Source organism: Heterodontus francisci, chromosome 25 (genome assembly GCF_036365525.1).
Source record: "Heterodontus francisci isolate sHetFra1 chromosome 25, sHetFra1.hap1, whole genome shotgun sequence".
Lineage (NCBI taxonomy): Eukaryota > Metazoa > Chordata > Chondrichthyes > Heterodontiformes > Heterodontidae > Heterodontus > Heterodontus francisci.
The window spans coordinates 78,524,541-78,549,062 of NC_090395.1; positions in this window are offsets into that span (position 1 = coordinate 78,524,541).

Here is a 24,522-nt window from a genome sequence, read left to right on the forward strand (position 1 = left end):
CCTGGTATTATCAATGCCTTAGACTTAAATGTAGGGTGTATGATTAAGAAATTAGCAGGTGATACAAAAATTGGTCATGTGGTTGATAATGAAGAAGAAAGCTATAGACTGCAGGAAGATATCAATGGATTAGTCAGGTGGGTGGAACAGTGGCAAATGGAGGTCAGTCCAGAGAAGTGTGAGCTAATGTATTTGGGGAAAGCTAACAAGGCAAGAGAATACTCAATAGATGGTAAGAAACTGAGAAGAATAGAGGAACAGAGGGACCTTGCAGTATATGTTTATAGATTCCCCAAGGTGGCTGGACAGGTAGATTATGTGGTCAAGAAAGCATATGAGATACTTCCCTTGATTAGCTGAGGAATAGAATATAAGAGTAGGAAGGTTATGCTGAAACTGTATAAAACACTAGTTAGGCCATAGCTGGAGTACTGCATATCGCTGTGGTCACACCAGTAGAGGAAAGATGTGATTGCACTGGAGAGACTAGAGGAGATTTATGAGGATGTTGCCTGGATTGTAGAACTTTAGTTATGAGGAAAGATTGGATCGGCTAAGGTTGTTTTAGAAACATAGAAAAATAGGAGCAGGAGTAGGCCATTCGGGCCTTTGAGCCCAGAACGCCGCCATTCAATATGATCATGGCTGATCATCCAAACTCAGTAACCTGTTCCTGCTTTCTCCCCATATCCCTTGATCCCGAAGAATTATATCTAACTCTTTCTTGAATATATTTAATGATTTGGCCACAACTGCTTTCAGTGGTAGAGAATTCCTCAGGTTCACCACTCTCTGGGTGAAGAACTCCCTCCTCATCTCAGTCCTAAATAGCTTACCCCTTATCCTTAAACTGTGACCTCTGGTCCTGGACTCCCCCGCCATCGGGAACATTTTTTTTTTGGAGATACAGCACTGAAAGAGGCCCTTCGGCCCACCGAGTCTGTGCCGACCAACAACCACCCATTTATACTAACCCAACAGTAATCCCATATTACCTATCACCTCCCTACACTAGGGGCAATTTACAATGGCCAATTTACCTATCACCTGCAAGTCTTTTGGATGTGGGAGGAAACCGGAGCACCCGGCGAAAACCCACGCAGACACAGGGAGAACTTGCAAACTCCGCACAGGCAGTACCCAGAATCGAACCCGGGTCCCTGGAGCTGTGAGGCTGCGGTGCTAACCACTGCGCCACTGTGCCGCCCATTATTCCTGCATCTAGTCTGTCCAGTCCTGATAGAATTTTGCAGGTTTCAGTGAGATCCCCTCTCATTGCTTTTCATTGCAGCAGCTTATTCGGAAGCAGAGAGTGCTGAGCGAGTGATCAGCTGGGAAAGTCAGTTTCAACTGAAACTTAATTTCCTTTTGTTTTCAGCGGACCAGGGGGCTGCTGGGTAAGTAAAAACCTATATATTTGGGCTGTTTCTGAACCCGAGACACTACACCTGTAGTGTCTCCCACCTGCCCTCCTCCTCTAACCAAAAAAAAAGGACTCGGTGGTGTGTAGATAAGGTAAGGCCTTTTCTATTTCTCTTTTTTTTATCGTGAGATTGGTAAAAACTTTTCGTCCCTTTTTCATTTATCTAAGTTTAAGTTTAAGATTAAAAATGGCAGGAGATCTCAGACCCGTGTTATGCTCATCTTGCTCAATGTGGGAGCTCAGGGACACAGCTGATGTCCCTGACTCCTTCACGTGCAGGAAGTATGTCCAGCTGCAGCTCTTGTTAGACCGCATGACGGCTCTGGAGTTGCGGATGGACTCACTTTGGAGCATCCGCGATGCTGAGGAGGAACAAGAGGGTAACTAGAGAAAGGATTGGCCCACTCAAGGACAAAGGAGGAAAGTTATGCGTGGAGTCAGAGAAAATGGGTGAGATTCTAAACGAGTACTTTGCATTGGTATTCATCGAGGAGAGGGACATGACAGATGTTTGATTACTCTAGGTCAAGTCGGCATAAGGAGGGAGGAAGTGTTGGGCATTCTAAAAGGCATTAAGGTGGACAAGTCCCCAGGTCCGGATGGGATCTATCCCAGGTTTCTAAGGGAAGCGAGAGAGGAAATAGCTGGGGCCTTAACAGATATCTTTGCAGCATCCTTAAACACGGATGAGGTCCCGGAGGACTGGAGAATTGCTAATGTTGTCCCCTTGTTTAAGAAGGGTAGCAGGGAAAATCCAGGTAATTATAGACCGGTGAGCCTGACGTCAGTGGTAGGGAAGCTGCTGGAGAAGATACTGAGGGATAGGATCTATTCCCATTTGGAAGAAAATGGGCTTATCAGTGATAGGCAACATGGTTTTGTGCAGGGAAGGTCATGTCTTACCAACTTAATAGAATTCTTTGAGGAAGTGACAAAGTTGATTGATGAGGGAAGGGCTGTAGATGACATATACATGGACTTCAGTAAGGCGTTTGAAAGGTTCCCCATGGTAGGCTGATGGAGAAAGTGAAGTTGCATGGGGTCCAGGGTGTACTAGCTAGATGGATAAAGAACTGGCTGGGCAACAGGAGACAGACAGTAGCAGTGGAAGGTAGTTTCTCAAAATGGAGATGTGTGACCAGTGGTGTTCCACAGGGATCCGTGCTGGGACCACTGTTGTTTGTGATATACATAAATGATTTGGAGGAAAGTATAGGTGGTCTGATTAGCAAGTTTGCAGACGACACTAAGATTGGTGGAGTAGCAGATAGTGAAGGGGACTGTCAGAGAATACAGCAGAATATAGATAGATTGGAGAGTTGGGCAGAGAAATGGCAGATGGAGTTCAATCAGGGCAAATGCGAGGTGATGCATTTTGGAAGATCCAATTCAAGAGTGAACTATACAGTAAATGGAAAAGTCCTGGGGAAAATTGATGTACAGAGAGATTTGGGTGTTCAGGTCCATTGTTCCCTGAAGGTGGCAACGCAGGTCAATAGAGTGGTCAAGAAGGCATACGGCATGCTTTCCTTCATCGGACGGGGTATTGAGTACAAGGGTTGGCAGGGCATGTTACAGTTGTATAAGACTTTGGTTCGGCCACATTTGGAATACTGCATGCAATTCTGGTCGCCACATTACCAAAAGGATGTAGATGCTTTGGAGAGGGTGCAGAGGAGGTTCACCAGGATGTTGCCTGGTATGGAGGGCGCTAGCTATGAAGAGAGGTTGAGTAGATTAGGATTATTTTCATTAGAAAGACGGAGGTTGAGGGGGGACCTGATTGAGGTGTACAAAATCATGAGAGGTATAGACAGGGTGGATAGCAAGAAGCTTTTTCCCAGAGTGGGGGATTCAATTACTAGGGGTCACGAGTTCAAAGTGAGAGGGGAAAAGTTTAGGGGGGATATGCATGGAAAGTTCTTTACGCAGAGGGTGGTGGGTGCCTAGAACGCGTTGCCAGCGGAGGTGGTAGACGCGGGCACGATGGAGTCTTTTAAGATGTATCTAGACAGATACAGGAATGGGCAGTAAGAAAAGAGATACAGACCCTTAGAAAATAGGCGACATGTTTAGATAGAGGATCTGATCGGCGCAGGCTTGGAGGGCCGAAGGGCCTGTTCCTGTGCTGTAATTTTCTTTGTTCTTTGTTCTTTGTCATTCTTCTAAACTCTAGCGAATACAAGCCTAATCGACCCAATCTTTCTTCATACATCAGTATTGCCATCCCAGGAATCAGTCTGGTGAACCTTCGCTGCACTCCCTCCATAGCAAGATTCTTCCTCAGATAAGGAGACTAAAATTGCACACAATACTCCAGATGTGGTCTCACCAAGGCCTTGTATAATTGCAGCAGCCATCCTTGCTCCTGTACTCGAATCCTCTCACTATGAAGGCCAACATACCATTTGCCTTCTTAACTGCCTGCTGCATCTGCATGCTTACTTTCAGCGACTGGTGCACAAGGACACCCAGGTCTCGCTGCACCTCCCCCTTTCCCAATCTATCGCCGTTCAGATAATAATCTGCCTTTCTGTTTTTGTCACCAAAGTGGATAACCTCACATTTATCCACATTATACTGCATCTGCCATGTATTTGCCCACTCACTCAACCTGTCCAAATCACACTGGAGCTTCTCTGCATCCTCCTCACAGCTCACACTCCCACCCAGCTTTGTGTCATCTGCAAACTTGGATATATTACATTTAATTCCCTCATATATATCTTTAAAATATATTGTGAATAGCTGGGGTCCTAGCACTGATCCCTGCGGTACCCCACTAGTCACTGCCTGCCACTCGGAAAAAGACCCGTTTATTCCTACTCTTTGTTTCCTGTCTGCCAACCAGTTCTCTATCCATGTCAGTACCTTACCCCCAATCCCATGTGCTTTAATTTTGCATGCTAATTTCTTATGTGGGACCTTATCGAAAACCTTCTGAAAGTCCAAATACACCACATCCACTGGTTCTCCCTTATCTATTCTACTAGTTACAACCTCAAAATTTTCCAGTAGATTTGTCAAGCATGATTCCCCTTTCGTAAATCCATGTTGACTTTGTCCGATCCTGTCACTGTTTTCCAAGTGCTCTGCTATTACATCTTTTATAATGGACTCTAGCATTTTCCCCACTACTAACGGGTCTATAATTCCCTGTTTTCTCTCTACCTCCTTTTTTAAATAGTGGGGCTACATTAACTACCCTCTGACCAGCATTGCATCTACTATTTCTAGGGCCACTTCCTTAAGTACTCTAGGATGTAGATTATCAGGCCCTGGGGATTTATCGGCCTTCAATCCCATCAATTTCCCCAACACCATTTCCCTACTGATACTGATTTCATATTGTTCCTCCTTCTCACTGGACCCTATGTTCCCCAACATTTCTGGGAGCTAATTTTTGTCCTCCTTTGTGAAGACAGAACCAAAGTATGTATTTAATTGGTCTGCCATTTCTTTGCTCCCCATTATAAATTCCCCCATTTCTGACTGTAAGGGAGCCACATTTGTCTTCACTAATCTTTTTCTCTTCACATATCTATCGAGTCTTTTACAGTCAGTTTTTATGTTCTTTGCAAGCTTGCTCTCATCCTCTATTTTCCCCTTCTTAATCAATCCCTTTATCCTCCTTTGCTGAATTCTAAACTGCTCCCAATCCTCAGGTTTGCTGCTTGTTCTGGCCATTTTATACTTCTCCTCCTTAAATCTAATACTATCCCTAATTACTTTTGTAAGCCATGGTTGAGCCACCCTTCCTGTTTTATTTTTACGCCAGACAGGAATGAACAATTGTTGTAATTCATCCATGTTCTCTTTAAATGCTAGCCATTGCCTATCCACTGTCAACCCTTTAAGTAACGTTCCCCAATCTATCATAGCCAACCCTCGTCACGGAATCAACTCTCTCACTCTCCATCTTAATGAAGAATTCTATCATGTTATGGTTACTCTTTCCCCAAGGGACCCCGCACAAGATTGTTAACTAATCCTTTCGCATTACACAATACCCAGTTCAGGATGGCCTGTTCTTTAGTTGGTTCCTCAACATATTGGTCCAAAAAACCATCATGTACGCACTCCAGGAATTCCTCCTCTACAGTATTATTGCTAATTTGGTTTGCCCAATCTATATGTAGGTTAAATTCACCCATAATTACAGTTGCACCCTTATTGCATGCGTCTCTAATTTCCTGTTTAATGCCATCCTCTACATCGCCACTGCTGTTTGGGGTCTATATACAAACCCCACCAAGGTTTTCTGCCTCTTGGTGTTTCTTAGCTCCACCCATACAGATTCCACATCAGGATTCTCTGAGCTAATATCCTTCCTCACTATTGTATTGATTTCCTCTTTTACTGACAACGCTACTCCACCTCCTTTCCCTTTTTGCCTGTCCTTCCTAAATATTGAATACCCCTGGATGTTCAGTTCCCATCCTTGGTCACCCTGCAGCCATGTCTCTGTAATCGCAACTATATCATATCCATTTACATCTATTTGCACGGTTAATTCACCTACCTAATTCAGAGCTGTGCTGAGAGATGGCAAATGGAGTTTAATGCGGAAAAGTGTGAGGTGATTCACTTTGGAAGGAGTAACAGGATTGCAGAATACTGGGCTAATGGGAAGATTCTTGGTAGTGTAGATGAGCAGAGAGATCTTGGTGTCCAGGTACATAAATCCCTGAAAGTTGCTACCCAGGTTAATAGGGCTGTTAAGAAGGCATATGGTGTGTTAGCTATTATTAGTAGGGGGATCGAGTTTAAGAGCCACGAGGTCATGCTGCAGCTGTACAAAACTCTGGTGCGGCCGCACCTGGAGTATTGCGTGCAGTTCTGGTCACCGCATTTATAGGAAGGATGTGGAAGCTTTGGAAAAGGTGCAGAGGAGATTTACTAGGATGTTGCCTGGTATGGAGGGAAGGTCTTACGAGGAAAGGCTGAGGGACTTGAGGTTGTTTTCGTTAGAGAGAAGGAGGAGAAGAGGTGACTTAATAGAGACATATAAGATAATCAGAGGGTTAGACAGGGTGGATAGTGAGAGCCTTTTTCCTCGGATGGTGATGGCAAACACGAGGGGACATAGCTTTAAGTTGAGGGGTGATAGATATAGGACAGATGTCAGAGGTAGTTTCTTTACACAGAGAGTAGTAGGGACGTGGAACGCCCTGCCTGCAACAGTAGTAGACTCACCAACTTTAAGGGCATTTAAGTGGTCATTGGATAGACATATGGATGAAAATGGAATAGTGTAGGTCAGATGGTTTCACAGGTCGGCGCAACATCGAGGGCTGAAGGGCCTGTACTGCGCTGTAATGTTCTATGTTCTATACCTCATTGCGAATACTCCGTGCATTGAGACACAATTCCTTTAGGCTTGTCTTTTTAACATTCTTAGTCATCTTAGCATTATTTTGCACTATGGCCCTATTTGTTTCTTGCCCTTGATTTCTATGCCTTCCACTTTTGCCTTTTTGTTTCCTGTCTTTCGTTTCTATCCTTGTTTCCTCCTCCTCAGTCTCCCTGCTCAGGTTCCCATCCCCCTGCCATTCTAGTTTAAATCCTCCCCAACAGCAGTAGCAAATGAGGACATCGTTTCCGGTCCTGCCTGGGTGTAACCCGTCCCGCTTGTACAGGTCCCACCTTCCCCAGAACTGGTTCCAATACCCCAGGAATATAAATCCTTCCCTCCTGCACCATGCATTCATCTGGTCTGTTCTCCTATTCCTATATTCATTAACATGTGGTACAGGAAGTAATCCTTAGGATTGCTGGGGGTGACACAGTGGCACAGTGGTTAGCACTGCAGCCTCATAGCTCCAGCGACCCGGGTTCAGTTCTGGGCACTGTCTGTGTGGGGTTTGCAAGTTCTCCTTGTGACTGCGTGGGTTTCTGCTGGGTGCTCTGGTTTCCTCCCACAGCTGAAGACTTGCAGGTTGATAGGCAAATTGGCCATTGTAAATTGCCCCTAGTGTAGGTAGGTGGCAGGACAATTGAGGGAAGGTGGGGATGTGGTAGGGAATATGGAACTAATCATCTTCTTCTTTGGCCTCCTTGTCTCAGGAGACAATGGGTAAGCGCCTGGAGGTGGTCAGTGGTTTGTGAAGCAGCGCCTGGAGTGGCTATAAAGGCCAATTCTAGAGTGACAGGCTCTTCCACAGGTGCTTCAGAAAAATTTGATTGTCGGGGCTGTTGCACAGTTGGCTCTCCCCTTGTGCTTCTGTCTTTTTTCCTGCCAACTGCTAAGTCTCTTCGACTCGCCACACTTTAGCCCCGCCTTAATGACTGCCCGCCAGCTCTGGCGAACGCTGGCAACTGACTCCCACGACTTGTGATCAATGTCACAGGACTTCATGTCGCGTTTGCAGACGTCTTTATAGCGGAGACATGGACGGCCGGTGGGTCTGATACCAGTGGCGAGCTCGCTGTACAATGTGTCTTTGGGGATCCTGCCATCTTCCATGCGGCTCACATGGCCAAGCCATCTCAGGCGCCGCTGACTCAGTAGTGTGTATAAGCTTGGGATGTTGGCAGCCTCGAGGACTTCTGTGTTGGAGATACGGTCCTGCCACCTGATGCCAAGTATTCTCCGGAGGCAGCGAAGATGGAATGAATTGAGACGTCGCTCTTGGCTGACATACGTTGTCCAGGCCTCGCTGCCATAGAGCAAGGTACTGAGGACACAGGCTTGATACACTCGGACCTTTGTGTTCCGTGTCAGTGCGCCATTTTCCCACACTCTCTTGGCCAGTCTGGACATAGCAGTGGAAGCCTTTCCCATGCGCTTGTTGATTTCTGCATCTAGAGACAGGTTACTGGTGATAGTTGAGCCTAGGTAGGTGAACTCTTGAACCACTTCCAGAGCGTAGTCGCCAATATTGATGGATGGAGCATTTCTGACGTCCTGCCTCATGATGTTCGTTTTCTTGAGGCTGATGGTTAGGCCAAATTCATTGCAGGCAGCCGCAAACCTGTCGATGAGACTCTGCAGACACTCTTCAGTGTGAGATGTTAATGCAGCATCGTCAGCAAAGAGGAGTTCCCTGATGAGGACATTCCGTACTTTAGACTTCACTCCTGGACGTACAAGGTTGAACAACCTGCCCCCAGATCTTGTGTGGAGGAAAACTCTTTCTTCAGAAGACTTGAACGCATGTGAAAGCAGCAGGAGAAGAAAATCCCAAAAAGTGTAGGTGCGAGAACACAGCCCTGTTTCACGCCACTCAGGATAGGAAAGGGGTCTGATGAGGTGCCGCCATGTTGAATTGTGCCTTTCATTAGTATAAATGGGTGGTTGATGGTCAGCACAGACTTGGTGGGCCAAAGGTCCTGTTTCAGTGCTGTATCTCTCTATGACACTACTACCTTTGAGGTCCTGCTTTTTAATTTAGCTCCTAACTCCTTAAATTCATCTTGAAGGACCTCATCCCTTTTTCTACCTATGTCATTGGTTCCGACCACTGGCTGTTCACCCTCCCCCTTCAGAATGTCCTGCAGCCTCTCTGAGACATTCTTGACCCCAGCACTAGGGAGGCAACATACCATCCTGGAGTCTCATTTGCGACCACAGAAACGCCTGTCTGTTCCCCTTACAATTGAATCTCACTATGGCTCTCCCAGTCTTTCCCCCGCTGTTGTGCAGCAGAGCCATCCGTGGTGCCACAGACCTGGCTGTTGCTGCTTTCTCCTGGGAGGCCAACTCCCCAACAGTATCCAAAGCGGTATATCTGTTTGAGAGGGGGACGGCCACAGGAGATTCCTGCACTACCTGCCTGTGCCTACTACTCTGTCTGGTGGTCACCCATCCCTTTTCCGCCTGTGCAGTTTTCTTTGGAAAAGAGGAGGCTGAGGGGAGACCTAATAGGGATGTATAAAATTATGAGAGGTCCAGATAGAGTGGGTAGGATATGTTTCTAGAAATACTCAATCCCTGATAGTGGGAGCAACAGGAAGATAGTGAGACAGAAAGAGTAAATGTGAGGGCGAACAGAAAGACAGAGAGATAGACAGAAACAGTAGGCTGAATTTTACAGACTCCCCCAACGTCGGGGCCATGGTTGGGGGGGATCAGAAAATACCTGTGGCCCTGCCCGATATTGCTGGTGACAGTGAGGCCCCGTGACTCCACCCCCTACCCCCCCTCCCCACCCCCCACTCACCGCCGCTCGGCAACGGAAGTGAAATTAACACATGTTAAATAATGTAAATGAAGGAATAAACTACTTACCCGCTCCCAGTGTCCGTTCAGGAGTGATATTGGTGCTGGTGACCGGCACTCCCATGCCTTCCGATAGCTGTCCAGGGATCCAAAACGGAACACGGGTGGGGGAAGCAGGTAGGTTTTTCAGTGCAGTGGGTGTTGGGGGGAATGGCTTCAGAGTGATTTCATTGGTGTAGGGGATGGTGAGAAGGGGTAAAGATTAAGGCTTATGAACTTTGGAGGGGGAAGGTCAGATGCACAAGGTAAGTATTTTGGGGGGGGGGTGGGGTGGAGAGGGCAAGGAATTAAATCTTGGTGAGAATGGACAGAGTGAGACTGGACCAAATGAGACTGGACAGCGTGAACCGGGACGGAGCGGGACCGGACGGAGCGGGACCGGACGGAGCGGGACCGTGTGTGATACAACATACAATGCACAGTGCAGGACACAATAGGCAGTGCAGCATACCGTGCAGTGTGCAGTGTAACACGTAGTACACGAAATAGTACACATTGCAGTACAAACTGCCCCATGTCCATTGTCCTGTGTGAAATACCCCAACCGGTGTCTATTGCCCTGTGTGAAACATCCTGACCGGTGTCTATTCGTCTCGTCTTTGGCCTCCTTATCTCGAGAGACAATGTTTAAGCCTGGAGGTGGTCAGTGGTTTGTGAAGCAGCGCCTGGAGTGGCTACAAAGGAGACAATTCTAGAGTGACAGGCTCTTCCACAGGTGCTGCAGACAAATGTGTTTGTCGGGGCTGTGACACAGTTGGCTCTCCCCTTGCGCTTCTGTCTTTTTTCCTGCCAACTGCTAAGTCTCTTCGACTCACCACACTTTAGCCCCACCTTTATGGCTGCCCGCCAGCTCTGGCAATCGCTGGCAACTGACTCCCACGACTTGTGATCAATGTCACAGGACTTCATGTCGCGTTTGCAGACGTCTTTAAAGCGGAGACATGGACGGCCGGTGGGTCTGATACCAGTGGCGAGCTCGCTGTACAATGTGTCTTTGGGGATCCTGCCATCTTCCATGCGGCTCACATGGCCAAGCCATCTCAAGCGCCGCTGGCTCAGTAGTGTGTACAAGCTGGGAATGTTGGCCTCCTCGAGGACTTCTGTGTTGGAGATACGGTCCTGCCACCTGATGCCAAGTATTCTCCAGAGGCAGCGAAGATAGAATGAACTGAGACGTCGTTCTTGGCTGACATACGTTGTCCAGGCCTCGCTGCCATAGAGCAAGGTACTGAGGATACAGGCTTGATACACTCGGACTTTTGTATTGCCCTGTGTGAAACACACCGACCGGTGTCTACGACACTGTGTGAAACACCCCGACCGGTGTCTGTTACCCTGTGTGAAATACCCTGACTGGTGTCTATTGCCCTGTGTGAAACACCCTGACTGGTGTCTATTACCCTGTGTGAAACACCCCGACCGGTGTCTATTACCCTGTGTGAAACACCCCGACTGCTGTCTGTTGCCCTGTGTGAAACACCCCGACTGGTGTCTATTACCCTGTGTGAAACACCCCGACTGGTGTCTATTACCCTGTGTGAAACACCCCGACTGGTGTCTATTACACTGTGTGAAACACCCCGACTGGTGTCTATTACCCTGTGTGAAACACCCCGACGGGTGTCTGTTGCCCTGTGTGAAACACCCTGACCGGTGTTTATTACCCTGTGTGAAACACCCCGACCGGTTTCTATTACCCTGTGTGAAACACACCGAGTGGTGTCTGTTGCCCTGTGTGAAACACCCCGACCGGTGTCTATCACCCTGTGTGAAACACCCCGACTGGTGTCTATTACCCTGTGTGAAACACCCCGACCGGTGTCTATTACCCTGTGTGAAACACCCCGACTGGTGTCTATTACCCTGTGTGAAACACCCCGACCGGTGTCTATCGCCCTGTGTGAAACACCCCGACCGGTGTCTATTACCCTGTGTGAAACACCCCGACCGGTGTCTATTACCCTGTGTGAAACACCCCGACTGGGGTCTATTACCCTGTGTGAAACACCCCGACCGGTGTTTCTTACCCTATGTGAAACACTCCGACCAGCGTCTATTACCCTCTGTGAAACACCCCGACTGGTGTCTATTACCCTGTGTGAAACACCCCGACCGGTGTCTATTACCCTGTGTGAAACACCCCGACCGGTGCCTATTACCCTGTGTGAAACACCCCGACTGGTGTCTGTTGCCCTGTGTGAAACACCCCGACCGGTGCCTATTACCCTGTGTGAAACACCCCGACTGGTGTCTATTACCCTGTGTGAAACACCCCGACTGCTGTCTATTACCCTGTGTGAAACACCCCGACTGGTGTCTATTACCCTGTGTGAAACACCCCGACTGGTGTCTGTTGCCCTGTGTGAAACACCCCGACCGGTGCCTATTACCCTGTGTGAAACACCCCGACTGGTGTCTGTTGCCCTGTGTGAAACACCCCGACTGGTGTCTATTACCCTTTGTGAAACACCCCGACTGGTGTCTATTACCCTGTGTGAAACACCCCGACTGGTGTCTGTTGCCCTGTGTGAAACACCCCAACCGGTTTCTATTACCCTGTGTGAAACACCCCGACTGGTGTCTATTACCCTGTGTGAAACACCCCGACTGGTGTCTGTTGCCCTGTGTGAAACACCCCGACTGGTGTCTATTACCCTGTGTGAAACACCCCGACTGGTGTCTGTTGCCCTGTGTGAAACACCCCGACCGGTTTCTATTACCCTGTGTGAAACACCCCGACCGGTGTCTATTACCCTGTGTGAAACACCCCGACTGCTGTCTATTACCCTGTGTGAAACACCCCGACTGGTGTCTGTTGCCCTGTGTGAAACACCCCGACTGGTGTCTGTTGCCCTGTGTGAAACACCCCGACTGGTGTCTGTTGCCCTGTGTGAAACACCCCGACTGGTGTCTATTACCCTGTGTGAAACACCCCGAATGGTGTCTGTTGCCCTGTGTGAAACACCCCGACTGGTGTCTGTTGCCCTGTGTGAAACACCCCGACCGGTTTCTATTACCCTGTGTGAAACACCCCGACCGGTGTCTATTACCCCGTGTGAAACACCCCGACTGGTGTCTATTACCCTGTGTGAAACACCCCGACTGGTGTTTATTACCCTGTGTGAAACACCCTGACTGGTGTCTATTACCCTGTGTCAAACACCCCGACCGGTGTCTATCACCCTGTGTGAAACACCCCGACTGGTGTCTATTACCCTGTGTGAAACACCCCGACTGGTGTTTATTACCCTGTGTGAAATACCCTGACTGGTGTTTATTACCCTGTGTGAAACGCCCCGACTGGTGTTTATTACCCTGTGTGAAACACCCTGACTGGTGTTTATTACCCTGTGTGAAACACCCCGACTGGTGTTTATTACCCTGTGTGAAACACCCCGACTGGTGTCTGTTGCCCTGTGTGAAACACCCCGACTGGTGTCTATTACCCTGTGTGAAACACCCCGACTGGTGTCTATTACCCTGTGTGAAACACCCCGACTGGGGTCTATTACCCTGTGTGAAACACCCCGACCGGTTTCTATTACCCTGTGTGAAACACACCGAGTGGTGTCTATTACCCTGTGTGAAACACCCCGACTGGTGTCTATTACCCTGTGTGAAACACCCCGACTGGGGTCTATTACCCTGTGTGAAACACCCCGACTGGGGTCTATTACCCTGTGTGAAACACCCCGACCGGTGTTTCTTACCCTTTGTGAAACACACCGAGTGGTGTCTGTTGCCCTGTGTGAAACACCCCGACTGGGGTCTATTACCCTGTGTGAAACACCCCGACTGGTGTCTATTACCCTGTGTGAAACACCCCGACTGGTGTCTATTACCCTGTGTGAAACACTCTGACCGGTGTCTATTACCCTTTGTGAAACACCCCGACCGGTGTCTGTTGCCCTGTGTGACTCCTGTCACTGTCCTGTAATCACAAATGAAAACTGATATTTTTTTGGGAATTTTGTTTCGTTTCAATGATGTTTGCAGGTTAATAAACTTGCTTGTGTCTTGCACTTTAAATAAAATCAGTTTACATTCCCCACTCTTTGTTCTTCCCTCCTCGCCCTCACCCTCCCTCATTAAACCTCTCCACCTCACCCCCTCCCTGTTTTCCCTCACCCTCATGCACTCCCCCTCTTCTTCCCTGTCCACCCCGCCCACTTCTCCTCATTCCCTCACCCTCTCCACCTCCCCCACCCCCTCCCCTCACTCCCTCCCCTTCCCCCTTCCCCTCACTCCCTCCCCCTTCCCCTCACTCCCTCTACCTCCCCTTTCCCCTCACTGTCTGCCTCCCACCTGCTACAGAAAAATGAAGCAGAGATTGGGAATAACGCTAAAAATAGATGAAATGTCAATTATTAATTTAAAAACAGGATGAAACAATGTGTTAAATCTTTAAAAGATTCTCAGTATTGCTCCAGACAATATCATAAAGGAGGAAAATGAAGAAACTGTTTTTTTTTTTAATTGTTTCCATAGAAATAACTAAATGACATTAAGTTCTTAAAGGTGATTCACTTTCAGGAATATTTTTTTGTGAATATGAAGCAATCTTCCTGTATTGCTCAGTATTTATTGTGTTCTGTATTTTGCTGCTCCCACCTGCTGACTGATCACTTTCTCCGACTCACCCATTCTTTCCCAAAACGACAAACTGTGAATCTCTGCATCGTCCTCAATTTTTTAGAATTCAGATTGGATGGAAGAAGAGAAGGGAATCTATCCGAACTTGTATTTCTGTATAACTTCAAAGTGACTGTACCCTAGAGGCATTGTCATTGCTATAAAATGACAGAGAACATTATTTGAATGGCCTAAAGTGATTCTGTTCCCATAAACCAATCAGTCCTGTGTCCATCTTTCACTTGATGCTGTGTATATTGCTATATGCCTGTATCTCCCAGTTGAATTCTATTTTTTATCATACAGTAACCAAGGTAAAGGATCAAAACCCATATCACAAGGCTGAACATAGCAGGAAAGAAAATGTGGTGAATCAAGTAGTTAAAGGCACCAGCCTTGGGCTTATCAAAGCTTCAAGATGGCAGGGGGAGGGGTCATAAAGGATGGTGAAGATGACTCGAGACGGAATGAGTTAGAATAACACAGTGAGGATTCAGAGAGAAGCAAGTGGTCGCAAAATCATATTTGAAGCTTTTAGAGAAGCAAAATATTGCTGACAGAATAAAAACAGCAAACATGAACACTCCAGGTTCCTGGCTGATGAATCAGCTGTGTTAAGTATTCTGATAGCCTGAGTGGGCTGTTTCCAACTCTATGTATGATTTTGCCATGTGCTTAACTGTAAGGATTTTTGGTCCTCTCCCTTGATATTCACATGGAATTGCAGCTTTAAGACTGGAAACTTCCTCAATTGTTGATGAATCCTTCAGCAGGGTAAAAGCACAAGTAGTTTAATAGGAATTATTTTTTTTTATCTAGTCAGAGGCAGCATTAGCAGCTGTTGGTGTTTTTATCCACAATGTGAAACTCCAAGACCTTTCTCTGGATTATCACTCATGAGGCAAATCACATTTTATGAAGTGTTTAATCCTTTGAACACTGTAGCAGTAAAGCATCATGACAAATAACTCCAGGCATTCCCTGTAAATAACATGTTCAGATTGTTGCTAAGGGAATGTTTTGGGTGTGTGTGGTAATAGCAGGTGAGAAGTTGAATGTAAGTTAATTTGAGATATCTTTCTGCAAAATTGCATTCTCATAGAGTCATTATAGCACAGAAGGCAGCCATTCAGCCTGTCGAATCTATGCCAGCTCTCTGTAGAGCAATCCAGTCAGTCCCATTCCCCGGTTCTATCCCTATAACCCTGCAAGTTTATTTCCCTCAAGTGTCCATCCAATTTCCTTTTGAATTCATTCATCGTCTCTGCTTCCATTACCCTCGTGGGCAGCAAGTTCCAGGTCATTACCACTCGCTGTACAAAAAAGTTTTTCTTCACACACCAACCCCCCTGCATCCCTTGCCCAAAACCTTCAATCTGCATCCCCTAGTCCTTGTACCATCAGTTAATGGGTACAGTTTTTCCTTACACACTTTATCTAAGCCTATCATAATCTTGTACACCTCTATCAAATCTCTCCTAAATCTCCTTTGCTTCAAGAAGATCCCAGCTTCTCCAACCTAACCTTGTAGCTAAACTCCATCATCCCTGGAACCATTCTGGTAAATCTCCTCTGCACCCTCTCAAGGACCCTCACATCCTCCCTAAAGTGTGGTGACTAGAACTGGACCCAATACGCTAGTTATGGCCTAATCAGATCTTTATAAAGGTTCAGCATAACGTCCCTGCTTTTGCACTCAATGCCTCTATTTATGAAGCCCAAGATCCCATATGCTTTACTAACCACTCTTTCAATATGTCCTGCCACCTTCAAAGATCAATGCACATGAATCCCCAGGCCCCTCTGTTCCTGTAAACTCTTTAGAACTGTGCCATTAAGTATAAATTGCCTCTCCCTATCTCTTCTGCTAAAATTCATCACCTCACACTTGTTCTGTATTAAATTCCATCAGCCACTTGTCTGCCCATTCTGCCAGCCTATCTATGTCTTGTTCAATTTGACTGGTATCATCCTTACTGTCTGCCACACCTCCAAGTTTGGTATCATCGGCAAATTTTAAAATGTTACTCTATATTCCAATATCCAAGTCATTTATATATATCAAAAAAAAGTAGTGGTATTAGTTCTGAATCTGGGGAACACCACTTTCTACCATCTTCCAGTCCGAAAAGCAACCATTTACTGTGACTCGCTGTTTTCTGTCCTTAAGCCAATTTTTTGTCCGTGCTGACACTGACCCTCCTATTCCATGAGCCTCAGTTAACAAGTCTTTTGTGTGGTACTTTATCAAAACACTTTTTATAGACAATATCCACGCATTTCTTTCATCAACCTTCTCTGTTACTTCATCAAAGAATTCACTTAGATTAGTCGAGCATGATCTGCCTTTTACAAATCCATGCTGGCTCTCCTTAATTAACTCAAACCTCTCCAAGTGCCTGTTGATTTTTCCCCCCTGTATTAAAGGGTTAATCTTGAGAGAATGTAAAGATTACCACCCACCATGATGAGGTAAGAGATCATGTGGGAGAGACATGAGAACAGTTACAGTGTGGCTTTTGAAGGAGACACACAGGCTAGTGTGGAGTGTATATAGTTATTGTGAAATACATGTTAATGTTTAAATCTACTCACCTCTCTGGCTAGACTATACAGTGGCAGCATACTGAACCAAACATATAACACCCACCACTGATGTCAAACTAACTGGCCTGTAGTTGCTAGGATTGTTCTTACACCCTTTGTTGAATAAGGGTGTCACATTTGCCACTGTCCAATCCTTTCACCTCCCCCATACCCAGGGAGGATTGGAAGATTGTGACAAGCCCTTCCACTATCTCCACTCCCACTTCCTTTAGCAACCTGGGATGCAAGCCATCTGGACCAGATGACTTATCCACTCTAAACATATCCAACATTTCCAATACATCCTTCCTATCAATTTTCACCCCATCTACTCTCTCCATTTCTACTGATATTTTGTCAGATTCCTCTTCCTTAGTAAACACTAATACAAAGTACTTATTAAGTATTCTAGCCTTGTCCTGCACCTCTAGGCATATATCACCCTCTTTGACCCTAATAGGCCCCACTCCATCACTTGCTATTTACATGCTGGTAGAAGATTTTTGGGTTCCCTTTTATGTTAACTGCCATTTTATTCTCATATTCTCTCTTTGACAGTCTTATTTTCCTCTTCACTTTCCACCCTCCCCCCCAACCTTATTGGGCTGAATTTTAACAACCCCCTGACATGTGGGGGGAAGAGACTGGGAATTCTGCGGCAAGCAACTCATCTCCTGACTCCCCAAAGCCTGTCCATCTACAAGGCACAAGTCTGGAGTGTGATGGAATACTCTCCACTTGCCTGGATCGGTGCAGCTACTACAACAGCTCGAGAAGCTGGACGCCATCCAGGAAAAAAATCAGCCCGCTTGATTGGTACCCCATCTACCACCTTCAACATTCACTCCCTCCACCACCAACGCATAGTGGCAGCAGTGTGCACCATCTACAAGATGCACTGCAGCAACTGACCAAGGCTTTTTCAACAGCACATTCCAAACCCGTGACCTCTACCAACTAGAAGGACAAGGGCAGCAAATACATGGAACACCATGACCTGCATGTTCCCCTTCAAGCCACACACCATCCTGACTTGGAACTATATTGCCATTCCTTCACTGTCGCTGGGTCAAAATCCTGGAACTGCCTTAGAGCACAGTGGGCGTATCTATACCCAAGGACTGCAGTGGCTCAAGAAAGCAGCTCACCACCACCTTCTCAAAGGCAGTTAGGGATGGGCAATAAATGCTGGCCTTGCCAGCGATGCTCACAACCCATGAACGAACAAAAAAATAATCTCTCACTATTTGGCGGCCTATAGAATACCCCCAGTAGCATGATCATACCTCTTTTGCCTCTCAACTCTAACCAAATGGATTCTGTCCTCGCCCTATCAAGCACATCCTGCCTTTCCAACACTACAATGTCTTCCCTAATCAGTTGCCACCCCACCTCCCTTTTTTCCTGTCGTATCCTTTCTGAGCACTTTGTATCCTTGTATATTAAGTGCCCAGTCCTCACCATTCTTAAGTTATGTTTCAATTATTGCCACTACATCACATTCTCACATGGCTATTTGTGCTTGTAGCTCACCAATCTTATTCACCCACACATCGTGCATTTACATACATGCATTGTAAACCTGTCTTTGTATTCCTCTTGGTCCTTCTTGGTGTGCTCCTAACTAATATGGAACTACTTCCTTCTCTACTACTATCCAATACTCTCACATTATGCATCTTATTCCTCTTTTCTACTTCTGTATGCTGGAGCCCATCTCCCTGCTAATTTAGTTTAAACCCTCCCCCAACTACACTAGTGAACCTCCCCACGAGTGTATTGGTCCCAATCCTGTCGAGGTGCAACCCGTTCCTTTTGAATAGATGCCTTCTGCCCCAGAACTGGTCCCAATGTCCCAAAAATCTGAAGCCCTCCCTCCTGCACCATGCTTCAAGCCACACATTGATCTTCCCTATCTTCCTATTTCTACTCTCGCTGGCATGGGGCACTGGGAGTAATCCAGAGATTGCTACCTTTGAAAAAAAAACAAAAAGTGCTGGAAATACTCAGCAGGTCTGGCAGCATCTGTGGAGAGAGAAGCAGAGTTAACGTTTCAGGTCAGTGACCCTTCTTCAGAACTGACAAATATTAGAAATGTAAAAGGTTTTAAGCAAGTAAAGTGGGGGTGGAGCAAGAGATAACAAAAGAGAAGGTGTTGATAGGACAAGGTCACAGAGAATAACTGACCAGAAAGTCATGGAACAAAGGCAAACGGTATGTTAATGGTGTGCTGAAAGACAAAGCATTAGTACAGAGAGGGTGTCAATTGACTGTAAAGCACAAAGCACTCCAAGCACCAACATTAAATTTTTTTTTAAAAAGCAGAAACAGTGGGTAGGCACGTTAGAAACAAACTAACCAAACTAAAAACCTTTGAGGTCTCACTTTTTAACTTGCTCCCTCGCTCCTGAAAATCTGACTGTAGGACCTCATTACCTGTCCCCTTTATGTCGTTGTTAGCACGTATACTACAACTTCTGGTTCAGTCCCTTCCACTGCAGAATAGTCTGCACCGTCTCCATGATACCTTTTATTCTGGCATCAGGAATGCAACACACTATGCGGGATTCACAATGACAGTTACAAAAATGCTTGTCTATCCCCCTAACTATGGAAATTCATATAACAACTGCATTTCTACTCTTTGTTGCACCCTCCTGTGTAGTCCCATACCCATTGGTGCCCTTGTCTGGACTGCACTCTGTGTAGTCCCATACCCATTGGTGCCCTTGTCTGGACTGCACTCTGTGTAGTCCCATACCCATTGGTGCTCTTGTCTGGACTGCACTCCTTCCAGGTGTTGTCACTCCCAGCAGTCTCCAATGGTGAGTACTGGTTTGAGAATGGCACACACCCTGAAGACTCCTGCATTCCTGCTCTTCCAACTCTTCTGGATGGCCATCCATCTACTATCCTGAACTCTCACCGTCTGTGGGGTGACCACCTCTTGGAACATACAATGCAAGAACTCATAAGCCTCCCTGATGCTCTGCAGGGAATTCAGCTGCCTCTCAAGCTCGTAAATCCTGAGCTGGAGCTCAAGCAGCTGGAGACACTTCCTACACACGTGGTCCCCCAAGACACAGGAGTTCCCATAAGGTGCAGGAATTGCAAGCAACAGGTCACAGCTGCCCATCCACAATCTAAGAAAAGATTCTTTATTTCCTGGTTTGTAAACTGGTTAGTACCTTGCATAACTATCAATTTTAATTAATACCTCTGGACTTGCTCTGTGCTAGTACTCTTGTTAATTCACTTACTTATACTTATTCTGATTGAAATGTAAAAATTAAGTTAAGCTGTAAATTTAATACAGTACTTTACAGTTTAGACCACTGCCATAGTTCAGATAAAACCCTTAAAACTCGCTAGCTAATCACCCACCAGTTATCCTCTGATGTCACTCCTTGCTTTTTTTGGGAAAATACCATGGAATTTCTGCGCTCTTCCCCACAGGTTGATTTATCAGCCCTCACTGCTTCCAATCGGGTGGGCTCTTTCCCTGCTCTGATTTATCAGCTATCGCTGCTGCTGCCTCCATTCTCTCGAATGACTGTAAAAGATCCCATGGCACTATTCGAAGATGAGCAGGGGAGTTCGCCCCAATATCCAGGGCAATGAAGAAGAACAGGGGAGTTCTCCCCAGTGTTCTGGCAAATGAAGAAGAGCAGAGGAGTTCTCCCCTGTGTCCTGGCCAATGAAGAAGAGCAGGGGAAATCTCACCAGTATCCGGGCCAATGGAGAAGAGCAGGGGAGTTCTCCCCAGTGTCCTGGTCAATGAGGAAGAGCAGGGGAGGTCTCCCCAGTGTCCTGGTCAATGAGGAAGAGCAGGGGATTTCTCCCCGTTATACTGCTCAATGAAGAAGAGCAGAGGAGTTCTCCCCAGTATTGTGGCCAATGAAGAAGAGCAGAGGGGTTCTCCCCAGTATCATGGCCAATAAAGAAGAGCAGGGGAGTTCTACCCAGTATCCTGGCCAATGAGGAAGAGCAGGGGAGTTCTCCCCAGTGTCCTGGCCAATGAAGAAAAGCAAGGGAGTTCTCCCCAGTGTTCTGGCCAACAAAGAAAAGCAGAGGAGTTCTCCCCAGTGTCCTGGCCAATGAAGAAGAGCAGGGGAAAGCTCACCAGTATCCTGGTCAATGAGGAAGAGCAGGGGAGTTCTCCCCAGTATCCTGGCCAATGAAGAGCAGGGGAGTTCTCCCCAGTGTTCTGGCCAATGAAGAACAGCAGAGGAATTCTCCCCAGAATCCTGGCCAATGGAAAAGAGCAGGGGAGTTCTCCCCAGTATCCTGGCCAATGAAGAAGAGTAGAGGAGTTCTCCCCAGTGCCCTGGCCAATGAAGAAGAGCAGTGAGTACTCCTCAGTATCGTGGCCAATGAAGAAGAACAGGGCTGTTCTCACCAGTACCCTGGCCAATGAAGAAGAGCAGGGGAGTTCTCCCCAGTATCCTGGCCAATGAAGAAGTGCAGAACAGTTCTCCCCATTGCCCTGGCAATGAAGAAGAGCAGGGAGTTCACCGCAGAATCCTGGCCAATGAAATAGAGCAGGGGAGTTCTCCCCAGAGCCTGGCCAATGAAGAAGAGCAGGGAGCTCTCCCCAGTATCCTGGTCAAGGACAAAGAGCAGGGGAGCTCTCCCCAGTATCCAGGACAATGAAGAAGAGCAGAGAGAGGAGTTCTCCCCAGTGTCCAGGCAAATGATGAAGAGCAGGGAGTTCTCCACAGTGTCCTGGCCAATGAAGAAGAACAAATGAGTTCTCCCCAGTGTCCTGGCCAATGAAGAAGAGCAGGGGAGTTCTCTCCAGTGTCCTGGCCAATATAGAAGAGCAGGGGAGTTCTCAACAGTGTCCTGGCCAATGAAGAAGAACAGGGGAGATCTCAGCAGCATGCTGGCCAATGAAGAGGAGCAAGGGATTTATCCCCAGTATCCTGGCCAATGAACAGCAGGGGAGTTCTCCCCAGTGTTCTGGCCAACGAAGAAGAGTAAAGGAGTTCTCCCCAGTATCGTGGCCAATGAAGAAGAGCAGAGGGGTTCTCCCCAGTGTCATGGCCAATGAAGAAGAGCAGGGGAGTTCTCCCCAGTGTCCTGGTCAATGAGGAAGAGTAGGGAGTTCTCCCCAGAATCCTGGCCAATGAAATAGAGCAGGGAAGTTCTCCCCAGAGCTTGGCCAATGAAGAAGAGCAGGGGAGTTCTCCCCAGTATCCTGGCCAATGAAGAAGAGCAGGGAGTTCTCCCCAGTATCCTGGTCAAGGACAAAGAGCAGGGGAGTTCTCCCCAGTACTCTGGCCAATGAAGAAGAGCAAGGGAGCTCTCCCCAGTATCCAGGACAATGAAGAAGTGCCGCGGAGTTCTCCACAGTGTCCTGGCCAATGAAGAAGAACAAATGAGTTCTCCCCAGTGTCCTGGCCAATGCACAAGAGCAGGGGAGTTCTCCCCAGTATCCTGCCCAATGAAGAAGAGCAGGGGAGTTGTCCCCAGTATCCTGGCCAATGAAGAAGAGCAGGGGAGTTCTCAACAGTGTCTTGCCAATGAAGAAGAGCAGGGGAGTTCTCAGCAGCATCCTGGCCAATGAAGAAGAGCAAGGGAGTTCTCCCCAGTATCCTGGCCAATGAAGAGCAGGGGAGTTGTCCCCAGTTTCCTGGCCAATGAAGAAGAGCAAGGGAGCTCTCCCCAGTATCCAGGACAATGAAGAAGTGCCGCGGAGTTCTCCACAGTGTCCTGGCCAATGAAGAAGAACAAATGAGTTCTCCCCAGTGTCCTGGCCAATGCACAAGAGCAGGGGAGTTCTCCCCAGTATCCTGCCCAATGAAGAAGAGCAGGGGAGTTGTCCCCAGTATCCTGGCCAATGAAGAAGAGCAGGGGAGTTCTCAACAGTGTCTTGGCCAATGAAGAAGAGCAGGGGAGTTCTCAGCAGCATCCTGGCCAATGAAGAAGAGCAAGGGAGTTCTCCCCAGTATCCTGGCCAATGAAGAGCAGGGGAGTTGTCCCCAGTTTCCTGGCCAATGAAGATGAGCAGAGGAGTTCTCCCCAATGTTCTGGCCAACGAAGAAGAGCAGAGGAGTTCTCTCCAGTGTTCTGGCCAACGAAGAAGAGCAGAGGAGTTCTCCCCAGTGTTCTGGCCAATGAAGAATAGCAGAGGAGTTCTCCCCAGTATCGTGGCCAATGAAGAAGAGCAGAGGAGTTCTCCCCAGTTTTCTGGCCAATGAAGAAGAGCAGAGGAGTTCTCAGTAGTATCCTGGCCAATGGAGAAGAGCAGGGGATTTCTCCCCAGTGTCCTGGTCAAGGAGGAAGAGCAGGGGTGTTCTCCCCAGTGTCTTGACCAATGAAGAAGAGCAGGGAGTTCTCCCCAGAATCCGGGCCAATGAAATAGAGCAGGGGAGTTCTCCCCAGAGCCTTGCCAATGAAGAAGAGCAGAGGTGTTTACCCCAGTATCCTGGCCAATGAAGAAGAGCAGGGAGTTCTCCCCAGTATCCTGGTCAAGGACAAAGAGCAGGGGAGTTCTCCCCAGTACTCTGGCCAATGAAGAAGAGCAGGAGAGCTCTCCCCAGTATCCAACACAATGAAGAAGAGCATGGGAGTTCTCCCCAGTAATCTGGCCAATAAATAAGAGCAGAGGAGTTCTCCCCAGTGTCCTGGCCAATGAAGAGCAGGGGAGTTCTCCCCAGTGTCCTGGCCAATGAAGAAGAGCAGGGGAAATCTCACCAGTATCCTGGTCAATGAGGAAGAGCAGGGGAGTTCTCCCCAGTGTCCTGGCCAATGAAGAAGAGCAGAGGAATTCTCCCCAGAATCCTGGCCAATGGAAATGTGCAGGGGAGTTCTCCCCAGTATACTGGCCAAGGATGAGCAGGGGAGTTCCCCCCAGTGTCCTGGCCAATGAAATAAAGCAGAGGAGTTCTCCCCAGAATCCTGGCCAATGAACAAGCACAGTGGAGTTCTCCCCAGTATCCTGGCCAATGAAGAAGAGTAGAGGAGTTCTCCCCAGTGCCCTGGCCAATGAAGAAGAGCAGTGAGTACTCCTCAGTATCGTGGCCAATGAAGAAGAACAGGGGCGTTCTCACCAGTACCCTGGCCAATGAAGAAGTGCAGGAGAGTTCTCCCCAGTATCCTGGCCAATGAAGAAGTGCAGAACAGTTCTCCCCATTGCCCTGGCCAATGAAGAAGAGCAGGGAGTTCACCGCAGAAACCTGGCCAATGAAATAGAGCAGGGGATTTCTCCCCAGAGCCTGTCCAATGAAGAAGAGCAGGGAGCTCTCCCCAGTAACCTGGTCAAGGACAAAGAGCAGGGGAGCTCTCCCCAGTATCCAGGACAATGAAGAAGAGCCGCGGAGTTCTCCACAGTGTCCTGGCCAATGAAGAAGAACAAATGAGTTCTCCCCAGTGTCCTGGCCAATGCACAAGAGCAGGGGAGTTCTCCCCAGTATCCTGCCCAATGAAGAAGAGCAGGGGAGTTGTCCCCAGTATCCTGGCCAATGAAGAAGAGCAGGGGAGTTCTCAACAGTGTCTTGGCCAATGAAGAAGAGCAGGGGAGTTCTCAGCAGCATCCTGGCCAATGAACAAGAGCAAGGGAGTTCTCCCCAGTATCCTGGCCAATGAAGAGCAGGGGAGTTGTCCCCAGTTTCCTGGCCAATGAAGATGAGCAGAGGAGCTCTCCCCAGTCTTCTGG